The following is a 14691-nucleotide window of genomic DNA, read 5'->3' on the forward strand; positions in this document are numbered from 1 at the left end:
GAGCCATCTCTTTGAATCTGAAGTATTAAAGGAGATAGTAGTGGCATCTCCCAGTCTCTGTAGGAGGGTAGGAGCCTATATTTGGCTCCCAAGTAGCTCAGCTGGTAAGGAATCCACCTGCAAGGCAGGAGACCCTGGTTAGATTCCCGGATTGGGAAGACCCCTTGGAGGAGGGCCTGGCAACTCACTCCAGTATTCTTGCCTGGAGAGTTCCTGTGGACAGAGGAGCCTGGAGGGCTATAGCACATGGAGTCACAAAGAGTCAGACAGGACTGAGCAACTAGGCACAGCACAGCACAGGAGCCTATACTAGTCGGCTGGTCCTGCCATACAGAGGACCACAGACTGGATGGCTTACACAACAAACACAGGTTTTTCTACAGTTCTATAGGGAGGAAGTCCAAGATCGTGGTGCTGGAGGGTTTGTATCTTCATAAGATCAATGTATCTTATTTCTTGATGCATTTCAAACTTGAAGACAATACAACATTTGATTCAAACACTTCATCATGTAGTTCAGTAACTAATGATCTTTTCTGCCTTTGAATCTGTACTGTTTCCCCATGTCACCTTGAACTTCTAATTTAATGAATATTGCTGCATTTTCTTTAATGGACTGTATTAATTTTTTAGTTTTAATATTTAAAGGTTAAGGTTTAAAATTTAGTTTCCCCGGATAGAAATTAAGATGTATCATTTTTAGTTTCTGGCTGTGCCATGAGGCATTTAGGATCTTGTTCCTTAACCAGGGATCAAACTCCTACCCCAGGCAGTCTAAGCATGGAGTCTTTACCACTGGACCACCAGGGAAGCCCCCCAATCCACCATTTATATATATATATATTTATAATATAGATATTATAAATATATTTTATATTTACCTTTTATCTCAGTAAGAGATAAATGATCACTAAAGGGAGTCTCCCCAACTGCATAAATAGTACAAATTGAAGAGCTCCGGTCCATGGATGGAAATGAAGAAAGAACATAAGATAAAAATAGACATCAGGAATCTAGACAGCCTTTCATTACCATCCCTTTTGGTTGTTGTTGTTAGTGTTAGTCCCGTTCAGAATGATCACCTCCAATACATTTTTTGGTGATATATCAACCAGGCTCCCCTCTAATTTTCAGAAAACGATAGGGACCTCAGCTCCAGAATTCTCCCAGAGGAGTCATGAACGTGATGTTAGCAAGACCACAGTCATAGGAGAGAAAAACCTCTCCATCCACCTGCCCTTGAACCTCACACCATGGCTGTCCAGGTCTGGGCCGAGGACTGATGGTGAAATTATAGGAAAGAGAGTGAGCATGTGTGAAGGCAAATCACAGTGAGGGTGAGGTTGGGAGAAAAAGACCCATAGGCCTCCTCCCCCAGTTATGTGAGAGTGGAGTAGGGCTGCAGGGCTGGCTGACAGAGCTGACAGCCCTGTCTATGCCCCCTACCCCAAACACACCCCAGTTACTGGCTGAGGAAGAGGAGGAAGCCTTGATCAGGCAAAAAAATTACACGGCCCTGGATATGCCTATCTCCAGTCTGTTCAAAAGCTCCACACCTAGCATGAACTGACACAATTTTTTCCAGAGGTGTGCCAGGCCAGCTCAGAAGGAGAGGCCTAAACACAGAGGACTTTGAGAATGTCTCTGAGTGTCGTGAGGAGAGATGAGGAGCCTTTGGGGGCTGCTCCTTAGGAAGCAGGATCACAGTGGGGGAGAATGAGAACAGAACCCAAAGCTGGGGAAGGGAGAGTTCACAATTAGGGGGACAGGACTTAGCAAGGCCCAGGAGATGCTGCTGATCTCCCACTAGGATGGGTCTTGGAAGCCTGGAGAAAGGCCTGGCCCAGCTGGCATGAAACAGAAAGTCCAGAACTTCTGAGGCAGGTGGGAGAGGAGGGGATCCAAGGCTCCAAGAAGTGAATCTGCCAGGGCGGACACGGTATGAAAGGGCAGGAACGTGTGCAGTCCGCCAGCTCCTTGGGAAAGCCTGATGGACTCCACGGAACCCGAGAGGAAACCGCGGATGAGAAACATGTCCAACAGCACCAATGAGATCTGCCGGGACTTGAAACCTGGGATCTGTGGACCTTTGCTCTAGTGCTTGCACCTGGACAATGATCTCCTCCAGTAACAAAATACAAAGAAATTATAAGGGGCTGAAAATAACTGCATGCATGCCAAGTCGGGGTTAATTATGAATGAAAAGATAAAAAACCCAACTGGAAAAGCAGGGTATGGGGTATGATCCCTGCACAGGGCACTGCCACAACAGTGGGCAGGCCACCAAAGCCATCCTTCAGGTCCTAACCCTTGGCTTGCCCCTACCCTCACCCCATATAAGGGGCCAGCCTGCCCCCCCCCACCCTTCCCCTTGAGGGAATGAGCAAGGAGACCCCTTGTGCATGCTCGCGCCCTCACACTGCAGCACGTGTCCCAGGGAAGCCTCGCCTGGATTTCTTATCTGGCCTCTTATCCACTTCTATTGATTAAGGTTCTGTTCCTGCCCTCCAAGAGTCTATTTACCCAGTCCTGTGTATGTTCTGGCAGCTCTTTGTGGGATTAATGGCGACCTCCGCCAAGAGAATTTATGCCATACCCATGTCTGCAGCACCAAGCCATACCCAAGTCTGCCGAACCCAGAGCCCCAGCCCCTGTGGCATCATTGACTCAATGGGCATGAGTTTGAGTAAACACTGTGAGTTGGATATGGACAGGGAGGCCTGGCATGCTGCAGTCCATGGGGTCGCAAAGAGTCGGACACGACTGAGCGACTGAATGAACTGAACTGAATGAACTGATTGATTAAGGAGGCCAAGAAGCCTGGTCGTTAACATACTCTGTGGCAACCATGAAGGGCTACTGTCCCTTTTCTGCCAGAGCATCTGGTCATCTCTGTGACCTCAGGGTGCAACTTCCCCGTGGTGACAAGTGGCCGCCTGAACCTTGGCTCAGAGTCACCAGGTTTGGTTCGTCTGCCTTCCTGGCCCCTGGGGGTCTCAGGGCCCTCATTCAGGCATCACACTCCCTCTCACCCTTTGTCCCTTTCCCTCATCTATTATCTCTCCACTTCTCCTCTCTCTTTCTTATCCTTCTGAGAGAGTGGATCTCGGCAAGTACAGCATCACTCCTCTCAACTTAGGAGACAAAGCTCCTTCTGGCTGTCAATGGCTCACTTTGATGGGTGACAAGCTGGTGGGAGAGGCCCACCTCATACCCTGCAGGTCTTGGTCCAGCAGGCTCTGCCTCATAGGAGATTTGTGAGAATGATACAGGTTCAAACCTCTTATTAGGTAGTGGTTGGACGTCTGATCATACCGATTTTCTCACTTCTATTTTCCTGCCGCCAAGAGAAGTTCCGTTGGGAACTCAGTGAACTGGCAGATTTCTCTATATGCTGGTTTACACGTGGGTGAGAATCCCACCTCTGGGCTGCAGGCCCACAGCCGATGTACAAGGGGCTGGTTTCTGGGCTTGATCACCCCAGTGGGCAGTGGACAGGGTGCTCCCTCCTTCACTGGCCCTTTCTGGAAGCCTGCAGGTTGGTGCCTGAATAAATAGACACCTGCAGAGTGCAGGGGTTGAAAAGGCAATGGCTTCCTTTCCGTTTTTCAGTCTTCTCTGTCCCTCCTCCCTTTTGCTCCCCTTTGGTCCTCATACCTCCACTCCTGTCCTTTTGCATCCAAGAGACTTCCTGCTGGGTCACCGGTTTCACCACCACTTGTTTGCTTTGTGTTCCCACCTCAGGCTTGAGGTTCTCACTGGCCCCCTTGCAGAAGGGCCAGCTGAGAGAAGACTTGGGCTGGGCTGGACAAAATGCCCCAGAGGCCACTTCCCAGTAAGACCCTCTCTTTGTTTCTTATTTGTTAATTTTCTGTCATTGGTAGGTTCTCTCAGTCAGTGAATTTAAAAGCATCTTTGTTTTATGTACTTTTCTCTGCCCAATAGCTCCTACAAAGCTCTGCTACAATTGTGGGCATGGGTTACTCCTTGTTCAGTCACTCAGTCATGTCTGACTCTGGGACCCCATGGACTGCAGCAAACCAGGCTTCCTTGTCCTTCACCATCTCCTGGAGCTTGCTCACACTCATGTTGATTGAGTCAGTGATGCCATCCAACCATCTCGTCCCCTGTCATCCCCTTCTCCTCCTGCCTTCAATCTTTCCCAGCATCTTTCCCAGGTCTTCTCCAATGAGTCATCTCTTTGCATCAGGTGGCCAGTGTACTGGAGCTTCAACTGCAGCATCAGTCCTTCCAGTGAATATTCAGGACTGATTTCCTTTAAGATTGACTGGTTTGATTTCCTTGCTGTCCAAGGGACTCTCAAGAGTCTTCCCCAACACCACAGCTCAAAAACATCAATCCTTCAGTTCTCAGCCTTCTTATGGTCCAACTCTCACGTTGATACATGACTACTGAAAAAATCATAGCTTTGACTATAGGGACCTTTGTTGGGAAAGTGATGTCTCTGCTTTTTAGTATGCTGTCTAGGTTTATCATAGCTTTTCTTCCAAGGAGCAAGCATCTTTCAATTTCATGGCTGCAGTCACTGTTCACAATCATTTCGGAAGGGTTAAAAACAAAACAAACAAAAAAGGGAGCTTCCATTTCTCCCTTTCAAAATGTAAGTCTTTCGCCTGGGTTCTCAGGAACCATCTGATCCATCTGTGGCCCCCAGAGGGAGGGGGATAAAACAGCATTTTTTAAAACCGAAGCAGTAAACAAGGAGATTACTGGTTCTGTCTTTAAATGAAAATGATTTTGTAACTGAGCTGGATTTAATTGGGTTAAGGGAAAGTAAGTACTATATAAATAAACTCTCAGAAATATCAATAAAGCTCACCAGAACACATTTCTGACACCAGGGACGACCCTGAGTCAGAAAGATTGGCCAGAGATGACCCAGAAACTAACTCCATCACCAGAGACCCTGAGACTACAAGCCATGGGCAGAGCAGTCTCCTGGGTTCCCTTACTCTGCTGCTCTCCACCCTGTAGCCCCTTCCCAAAAAAGCCTCTTGACTTGTCAGCATGCGTGTCTCCTGGATCCAATAATTTCCCAATGTTAGACAAAAGCCCCCTCTCAGACCCTGCAAGGAGTCGCCCTTTCTGTAACAGATGGCGACTCTGGTGGGATTTCCTCACTGCGACTGATGCCCTGACCATTCAGGTACTTAGGGACAAGCTTGTGCATCATCTTGGTATCTTTGTTGCTTCATAATTGTCCCAACTGTGCATGCAGCTAGCACTTTTTCTCCCTTTATAGTAAAGTCTTTGCATTTTTGATGCTTTCTGAGTGAGACTTCATCCAGGCTCCCAGCCCTGTTTCAGGTGTGGACAGAAGCAGGAGGAAGAAGACGGCGAATTCTGGCTTGGACTCCCAGGTCGATAAACTTCTCCCACGGTCTATACTCGACACCCAGAAAATGAGTTCTCAAAATACTGAACCCCCTTCCATCTGATTTCATCAATCTAGTTAATTGGAAGAACTGTATGCGAGTTTAATTTCACAGTGTGTAGTGAAATTAACTTCTCATCCAGACATCTAAATATGGCTCTGGTTACATGCCATCCTTGTGAGATGAATTGAGGAAATAGTCACTGAACTCAATTGACTGTGCCCTCCATGGTTTCAGAGAAAGAGTGCTGGTTGACACAGGAGCAGAGATCCTGGCCACACTGTGTTGAAGAGATGCGTCAACAGCGGCAGCTTCTGTCTCCTGCTTGCCCAAGTTCCCATTTCTCAGCAAGAGTCCAATAAATATTTATTGATGAATACATGCTTCGTAACTGCTTGTTTTCTAGTGTTAAGAAAATGTTAATCAGTATCCAGGATCATCAATAGATGCGACTAAATTATGGGCAGAGAATATTGTCAGGGAACAGGATATTCCCTACTTTAGGCATAGAGGAATATTAAAATATTTCTATTATTATTACTGCTTTTATAATAGAGGAATATCCCTCTATTCAACACAGAAAGTGAAGTTTTAATTTTTTTTTTTTTTTTTTTTACCCACATGTTTTTGTCTTGTGCAAATTATCCAGATCAAAACTCACCTTTGTATTTTATATCATCGTCATCATTGCTGATCACTTGCTAAATCTGTATCTTATGACATTCTGGCAGACTTTGGTTGACATCCTTTATCCTGACTATTTGAGCGGACTTTTTTCTTCCTTAGACTGTGAGTTGTCCTGTGTCGTTTTCCACTGGCTCCTATTTTTTGAGAAGGACTGGACCAGTAACCTCTCAATATTTCTTTTAGCTGAACTAAAGCTTTAGATGAAGCTTTGTAAGCCCTCATTCCTGGCCTCTAGCGCCTCTGACTTCCCTTTTCTTAGAACATTTATTTCAAAATCTTCGTTGCTCACTTTTTCTCTTTACCCCAGTTTTACAAACTCAGGCCTATTTTCTAACAAAGCTCTGGGAGCCATCTGGCATTTTCTTTCCTCTTAAGGTGACTTATTAAGGACATTTTATTACTTAAATGGCGGCTAGCCACACTCTATGACCAAGCCCACTCAGGATGATAAGGAAGAAATGAGAAACTAAGGACAAGCCTAACACACCTAGTGGAAAGGAATCACGTGAAGTATAATGGATTTGCCAGTCTATGTGACATGCAGCTTTCCTACTGTGTATTATTCAAATAAGCTATAACTTCCTTTGCTGCTGTTGCGCTGTTTAAGTCCCTAAGTCCATGCTTCCAGCTCTTTCCAGACCTCATGGACTGTAGCCAGCTAGGCTCCTATATCCAAGGGATTTCACAGGCGAAGGAATTTTTCCTGGGAGCTGCATCTATTTACAGCATTTATTGTTTTTGGTTGCCTGAAGTCTATGCATTCTGTGTGCAGGACTTTCTGCCAGCGCAGCTATTCAGCGGCTCCTCCTCTAGTTGCAGCTGCTTGGCTTCTTACTCAGCCTGGCTCTCTTGCCTGTGGAGCACTGGCCCTTACGCCGCACGGGGTTTCAGTAGTTCACGGAATTTGGGTTTCGGCAGTTATGGCCTGCACGGCTCTAGAGTGTGGCGCCTTCGGCGAGCCCATCTCTTTTGAATCTGAAGTATTAAAGGAGATAGTAGTGGCCCATCTCCCAGTCTCTGTAGGAGGTAGGTAGCCTATAGTTTGGCTCCCAAGTCAAGCTTCAGCTGGTAAAGGCAATGCACCTGCAAGGCAGCGAGACCCTGGTTAGATTCCCGCGATTGCCGGAAGACCCCTTGGAGGAGGGGCCTGGCCAACTCACTCCAGTATCTTGCCTAGAGTTCCTGTGCACAGCACGCCCGAGCCTGGAGGGCTATAGCACATGGAGTCACAAAGAGTCAGACCAGGACTGAGCAACTAGCGCACAGCACAGCCCCCACAGGAGCCTATACTAGTCGGCTGGTCCTGCCAATACAGAGGACCCACAGACGGATGCGCTTTACACAAAACAAACACAGCGTTTTTTCTACAGTTTCTATAGCGGAGAAGTCAAGAAGATCGTGCTGGCTCTGGGGAGGGTTTGTATCTTCATAGATCAATGTATCTTATTTCTTGTGCATTGCAAACTTGAAGAACAATACAACATTTGATTCCAAAAACACTTCATCATGCTAGTTCCAGTAACTATGATCTTTTCTGCCTCTTGAATCTGTACGTTTCCCCATGTCACCTTGAACTTCTAATTAATGAATATTTGCCCGCATTTTCTTAATGGACTGCTATTTAATTTTTAGGTTTAATTATTTTAAAAAGAGTTAAGGTTTAAAATTTAGTTTCCCGGATAGAAATTAGACTGTATCATTATTTAGTTCTGCGCTAGCTGCCATGAGGCATTTAGGATCTTGTTCCTTAACCAGGCCGATCAAACTCCTACCCCAGCGGCATCTAAGCATGGAGTCTTACCACTTCTGGACACCAGAAGCCCCCAATCCACCATTCTATATATAATATATATTGATAATATAGATATTATAAATATATCTTTTATATTTACCTTTTATCTCCAAGTAAGAGATAACATGATCACTAAAGGGAGTCTCACCCAACTGCCCATAAATAGCTACAAATTGAAGAGCTGCACCAGCCGATCCATGGCATTGGAAATGAAGCAAAGCAACATAAGATAAAAATAGACATCAGGAATCTAGACAGCCTTTCATGTACCATCCCCTTTTGGTTGTTGTTGTTAGTGTTAGTCCCGTTCGAAGATCACCTCCAATAACATTTTTTGAGTGATATATCAACCAGGCCCTCCCCTCTAATTTTCCAGAAAACGCATAGGGCACCTCAGCTCCAGAATCTCTCCGCAGCAGTCTATGAACGTTGATGTTAAGCAAGAAAACACAGTCATAGGAGAGAAAAACCTCTCCATCCACCTGCCCTTGAACTCCTCACACCAGGCTAGTCCAGGTCTGGCCGAGGACTGATGGTGAAATTATAGGAAAGAGAGTGAGCAATCGTGTGAAGGCAAATTCACAGTGAGGGTGAGGTGGGAGAAAAAGACCCATAGCGCCTCCTTCCCCAGTTATTGCTGAGGAGTGGCAGTAGGCGCTGCCAGGGCTGGCCTGACAGAGCTGACAGCCCTGTCTATCCCCCCTACCCAAACACACCCCCAGTTACTGGCTGCAGGAAGAGCCGCAGGCAAGCCTTTGATCAGGCCCAAAAAAATTACACGGCCCCTGGATATGCCTTATCTCCAGCTGTTCAAAAAAGCTCCCACACCCGAGCAAAAATGAACTGACACAATTTTTTCCACGAGGTGTGCCAGGCCAGCCTCAGAAGGAGAGGCCTAAACACAGAGGACTTTCAGAATGTCTCTGTAGTGTCGTGAGGCAGAGATGAGGCAGCCTTTGGGGCGCCTGCTCCTTAGGCAAGCAGCGATCAACAGTGCGGGAGAATGAGCAACAGCAACCCCAAAGCCTGGGGAAGGCGGAGAGCTTCACAATATAGGGGGACAGACCTTAGCAAGGCCCAGCGGAGATTGCCGGCTGATCTCCCAACTAGGATGGGTCTTGCGAAGCCTGGAGAACAGGCCTGGCCAGCTGGCATGAACAGAAAGTCCAGAACTCTGCAGGGCAGGTGGGAAGCGAGGCGCGATCCAAGGCTCCAAGAAGGAATCTGGCCAGCGGCGGCACACGCGTATCGAAAGCGGCCAGGAACTGTGTTGCAGGTCCAGCCAGCTCCTGGCGAAACCTGATGGACTCCACGGAAACCGAGCAGCGAAACCGCCGGCAGAGAAAAACATGTCCAACAGCACCATGAGATCTGCCCGGACTTGAAACTGGATCTTGTGGCACCTTTGCTCTTTAGTGCTTTGGCACCTGGACAATGATCTCCTCCAGTAAACAAAAAATTAACAAAGAAATCTATATAGGGCTGAAATAACTGCATGCTGCCAAGTCGGGTTAATTATGAATGAAAAGATAAAAAACCCCAACTGGAAAAAGCAGGGTATAAGGGTATGATCCTCTGCACAGCGGCACTGCCACAACAGTGCCGGCAGGCCACCAACAGCCCATCCTCGGTCCTAACCCTTGCGGCTTGCCCCATACCCCACCACACCATATAAGGCCAAGCCTGCCCCCCCCCACCCTTCCCCTTGAGGAATTGACAAGGAGCACCCCTTGTCGCATGCTCCGCCGCCTCACACTGCCAGCACAGTGTCCAGGGCGAAGCCCTCGCCTGGATTTTCTTATCCTAGGCCTCTTATCCACTTCTATTGATTAAGCGTTCTGTTCCTGCCCTCCAAGAGTCTATATTACCCAGTCCTGTGCTATTTCTGGCCAGCTCTTTGCTGGATTAATGGGCGACCTGCGCCAAGAGAATTGTATGCCCATACCCATGTCTTGCAGCACCACAGCCATACCCAAGTCTTGCCAACCCAGAGCCCCCAGCACCCCTGTGGCCATCATTGACCTCCAATGCGCAGGGACTTGATTTAGGTCATACTTGAATGGTCTAGTGGTTTCCCCTACTTTCTTCAATTTCAGTCTGAAGTTGGCAATAAGGAGATCATGATATGAGCCACAGTCAGCTCCTGGTCTTGTTTTTGCTGACTGTATAAGAGCTTTTCCACCTTGGCTGCAAAGAATATAATCAATCTGATTTCAGTGTTGACCATCTGTTGATGTCCATGTATAGAGTCTTCTCTTGTGTTGTTGGAAGAGGGAGTTTGCTATGACCAGTGTGTTCTCTTGGCAAAACTCTATTAGCCTTTGCCCTGCTTCATTCCATACTCCAAGGCCAAATTTTCCTGTTACTCCAGGTGTTTCTTGACTTCCTACTTTTGAATTCCAGTCCTCCATAATGAAAAGGACATCTTTTTTAGGTGTTAGTTCTAGCAGGTCTTGTAGGTCTTCGTAGAACCGTTCACCTTCCGCTTCTTCAGCATTCCTGGTTGGGGCATAGGCTTGCATTACTGTGATATTGAATGTTTGCCTTGGAAATGAACAGAGATCATTCTGTCATTTTTGATATTATATCCAAGTACTGCATTTTGGACTCTTGTTGACCATGATGGCTACTCATTTCTTCTAAGGGATTCCTGTCCACAGCAGTAGATATAATAGTCATCTAAGTTAAATTCACCCATTCCAGTCCATTTTAGTTCGCTGATTCCTAGAATGTCAATATTCACTCTTGTCACCTCCTGTTTGACCACTTCCAATCTGCCTTGATTCATGGACCTAACATTCCAGGTTCCTATGCAATATTGCTCTTTACAGCATCGAACCTTGCTTCTATCACCATCCACAACTGGGTGTTGTTTTTCTTTGGCTCAATCCCTTCATTCTTTCTGAAGTTATTTCTCCACTAATCTCCAGTAGCATGTTGGCACCTACCGACCTGGGGAGTTCATCTTTCAGTGTCCTGTCTTTTGCTTTTTCACACTATTCATGGGGTTCTCAAGGCAAGAATACTGAAGTGGCTTGCCATTCCCTTCTCCAGTGGACCACATTCTGTCAGACCTCTCCACCGTGACCCGCCCATCTTGGGTTGCCCCACACAGCATGGCTTGGTTTCACTGAGTTAGACGAGGCTGTGGTCCATGTGATCAGATTGGCTAGTTGTCTGTGATTGTGGTTTCCATCTGTCTGCCCTCTGACGCCCTCTCTTAGTGCTACTGGGGTTTCTCTTACCTTGGACGTGGGATATCTCTTCACAGCTGCTCCAGCAAAGCACAGCCATTGCTCCTTACCTTGGACATGGGGTACCTCCTCTCAGGTATTTAATCAATAGAAATTGATAACAGGCCAGACGAGAAATTCAGGCTAGGTTTTATTGGTGTTCCTGAACTAGGGTCTGGCTGCTTCCCGCTCAAAAGCCATTAAAGAGGTCATGTTGATGGAAAGGAAAGTTTGCCTTAGTTTTGGATGCCAGCAACGGTGGAGGGAAGGGGTAGGGGATTTCCATGGTGGTTCAGTGGTAGAGAATCTGCCCAGAATCCACCCATCAATGCAGGATGTGTGGGTTCAATCCCTGCCTCCAAAGATCCCTTGCAGAAGGAAATAGCAACCCACCCCAGTATTCTTGCCTGGAAAATCCCATGGACAGAGGAGTCTGGCAAGCTACAGTCCATGGGGTCACAAAGAGTCACACACTTAGTGACTAAACAACAAATGGAGGTGAGGGGGGTGTGGGAAGGATGGACATCTGTCCAAAGGCTGACTCCCCACAACTGACAATCAGTGGGCAAGAACTTTTATAGACAGAGGGAGGGGGCTGCATGCAGAAACAGCACAGTCAGCTCTGACAGTCATCCCCAAATTGGTCATGGATGGTCTGACCAAAGTCCTCTTGATTGTTTCAAGTACAGTTAATCTTTGGTTCCATGGCTGGTTTGTTCTCATCTCCTTGAGGACAATTCTTGGAATTGTGGCAGCTTGTATCATGGCTACAGTCTGGTCATCATGTAGCAACTGGTGGGATTTATGTATCTATAAGACAGCTCACAGGATAGAGCTCAGAATATTATCAACAGCCCTTGAGAAGGACCTCACAGTCCTTGACTACTCTTAATGACTACATTATTGTTATTTGGTCTCCGTTGACTATTTTCCTTAGTTTTTTCATTTTCTCACTTCTCTGATTAAACTTAGTGTGTGGCTAAATCTTTTCCACAGACAAAAGCAGGCTGAGGACATGGCGGGGCAAGGACCATAGGGTCCCGCTCTGTTTCATCAGAATTCTTGCTACAGTTCGAGGAAAGGGAAACAAGTTCCCTTGCTCGATCCTGAGGGGGACACGCTGGTCCCTTATGTGGGCTGAGGGTGGGGGGATCCGTGGGTGAGGCAGAAGGCGTAGCTTAGGTGGTCTGCCCACCCCGTTGGTGGTGCTGTGTGTCGGCTTATACTCACTACCTTGCTTTTGCTCCCAACACCTCAGTAGTGGCAGTTGGGGCTTGATCATTTTGTATCTTGTTGCTCATAATTGTCCCAACTGTGCATGCATGCAGCACTTTTTCTCCCTTTATAGTGTCTTTGCATTTTGATGCTTGATGAGACCTTAGTCCAGGTCCCAGCCTGTCTCAGGTGTGACAGAAGCAGGAGGAGAAGAGGGAATTCTGGCTTGGACTCCCGGTCATAAACTTTCCCACAGTCTATACTCAACACCCAGAAAATGAGTTCTCAAAATAACTGAACCCCCTTCCATCTGATTTCATCAATCTAGTTAATTGGAAGAACTGTATGGAGTTAATTTCACAGTGTGTAGTGAATTAACTTCTCATCCAGACATCTAAAACTGGTTCTGGTTACATGCCATCCTTGTGAGATGAATTGAGGAAATAGTCACTGAACTCAATTACTGTGCTCCATGGTTCAGATGAAGAGTGTGGTTGACACAGAGAGAGATCCTGGCCACACTGTGTGAAGAGATGGTCAACAGGGGCAGCTGCTGTCTCCATGCCAAGTTCCCATTTCTCAGCAAGAGTCCAATAAATATTTATTGAATGAATACATGTTCAGTAACTGCTTGTTTTCTAGTGTTAATGAAAATGTTATCAGTCCAGGATCATCAATAGATGGTAAAATTATGGGCTGAAATATTGTCAGGGAACAGGATATTCCTATCTTATGATAGAGGAATATTACAATATTCCTATTATAATTACTGTTTTATAATAGAGGAATATCCCTCTATTCTAACGCAGAAATGAAGTTTCAACCCACATTTTTTTTGTCTGTGCAAATATCAGAATCAAACTCACCTTTTATTTTTATCATCATCATCGTTGTGATCACTTGCTAGTCTGTATCTTATTGACATTCTGGAGACTTTGGTTTGACCTCCTTTATCCTGACTATTGAGGACTTTTTCTTCCTTAGGTGAGTTGCTGTGTGGTTTCCACTGGCTTTTTTTGAGAAGTGTGACCAGGGTAACCTTAATATTTCTTTTAGCTGGACTAAACTTGAGATGAAGCTTGAGCTCATTCCTGGCTCTCGGCCTCTGACTTCCCTTTTCTTAGAACATTTTATTTCAAAATCTTGTTGTCACTTTTTCTCTTACCAGTTTTACAACTCAGGCCTGTTTTCTCAAAGCTCTGGGAGCCATCTGTTTCTTTTTTCTCTTAAGGTGACTTATTAAGGCATTTATTACTTAAATGTGCTAGCACACTCTATGACCAAGCCCACCCAGATGAAAGGAAGAATGAGAAACTAAGACAAGCTACACACCTAGTGGAAAAGGAATCAGTGAAGTATAATGATTTGCCAGTCTATGTGACATGAGCTTTCCTACTGTGTATTATCAAATAAGCTATAACTTCCTTTGCTGCTGTTGCTGCTGTTTAGTCCCTAAGTCATGTCCAGCTCTTTCAGACCTCATGGACTGTAGCCAGCTAGGCTCCTATATCCAAGGGATTTCACAGGGAAGAATTTTGGAGTGGCATCTATTTACAGATTTTTTTTTTTTTGGTTGCCCTGGGTCTATGTTTCTGCGTGCGGGCTTTCTCCAGCTGCAGCTAGCAGGGGCTCCTCTCTAGTTGCAGTGCTTGGGCTTCTTACTCAGGTGGCTTCTCTTGCTGTGGAGCACTGGCCTTAGGAACATGGGGTTCAGTAGTCACAGGAATTGGGTTTGGCAGTTATGGCCTGCAGGCTCTAGAGTGTGGGCTTGGGAGCCATCTCTTTGAATCTGAAGTATTAAAGGAGATAGTAGTGGCATCTCCAGTCATCTGTAGGAGGGTAGGAGCCTATATTTGGCTCCCAAGTAGCTCAGCTGGTAAGGAATCCACCTGCAAGGCAGGAGACCCTGGTTAGATTCCCTGGATTGGGAAGATCCCTTGGAGGAGGGGCCTGGCAACTCACTCCAGTATTCTTGCCTGGAGAGTTCCTGTGGACAGAGGAGCCTGGAGGCTATAGCACATGGAGTCACAAAGAGTCAGACAGGACTGAGCAACTAGGCACAGCACAGCACAGGAGCCTATACTAGTCGGCTGGTCCTGCCATACAGAGGACCACAGACTGGATGGCTTACACAACAAACACAGGTTTTTCTACAGTTCTATAGGGAGGAAGTCCAAGATCGTGGTGCTGGGAGGGTTTGTATCTTCATAAGATCAATGTATCTTATTTCTTGATGCATTTCAAACTTGAAGACAATACAACATTTGATTCAAACACTTCATCATGTAGTTCAGTAACTAATGATCTTTTCTGCCTTTGAATCTGTACTGGTTTCCCCATGTCACCTTGAACTTCTAATTTAATGAAT

General features: G+C 46.3%; 1 protein-coding gene across 3 annotated transcripts in view; it reads right to left on the bottom strand.

Annotated features, from left to right (window-relative positions):
* Positions 1–14691, bottom strand: part of PDE10A (phosphodiesterase 10A) — a 777492-nt gene that overhangs the window by 268203 nt on the left and 494598 nt on the right. The window lies entirely within an intron of this gene.

Source organism: Capra hircus, chromosome 9 (assembly GCF_001704415.2).
Source record: "Capra hircus breed San Clemente chromosome 9, ASM170441v1, whole genome shotgun sequence".
NCBI lineage: Eukaryota > Metazoa > Chordata > Mammalia > Artiodactyla > Bovidae > Capra > Capra hircus.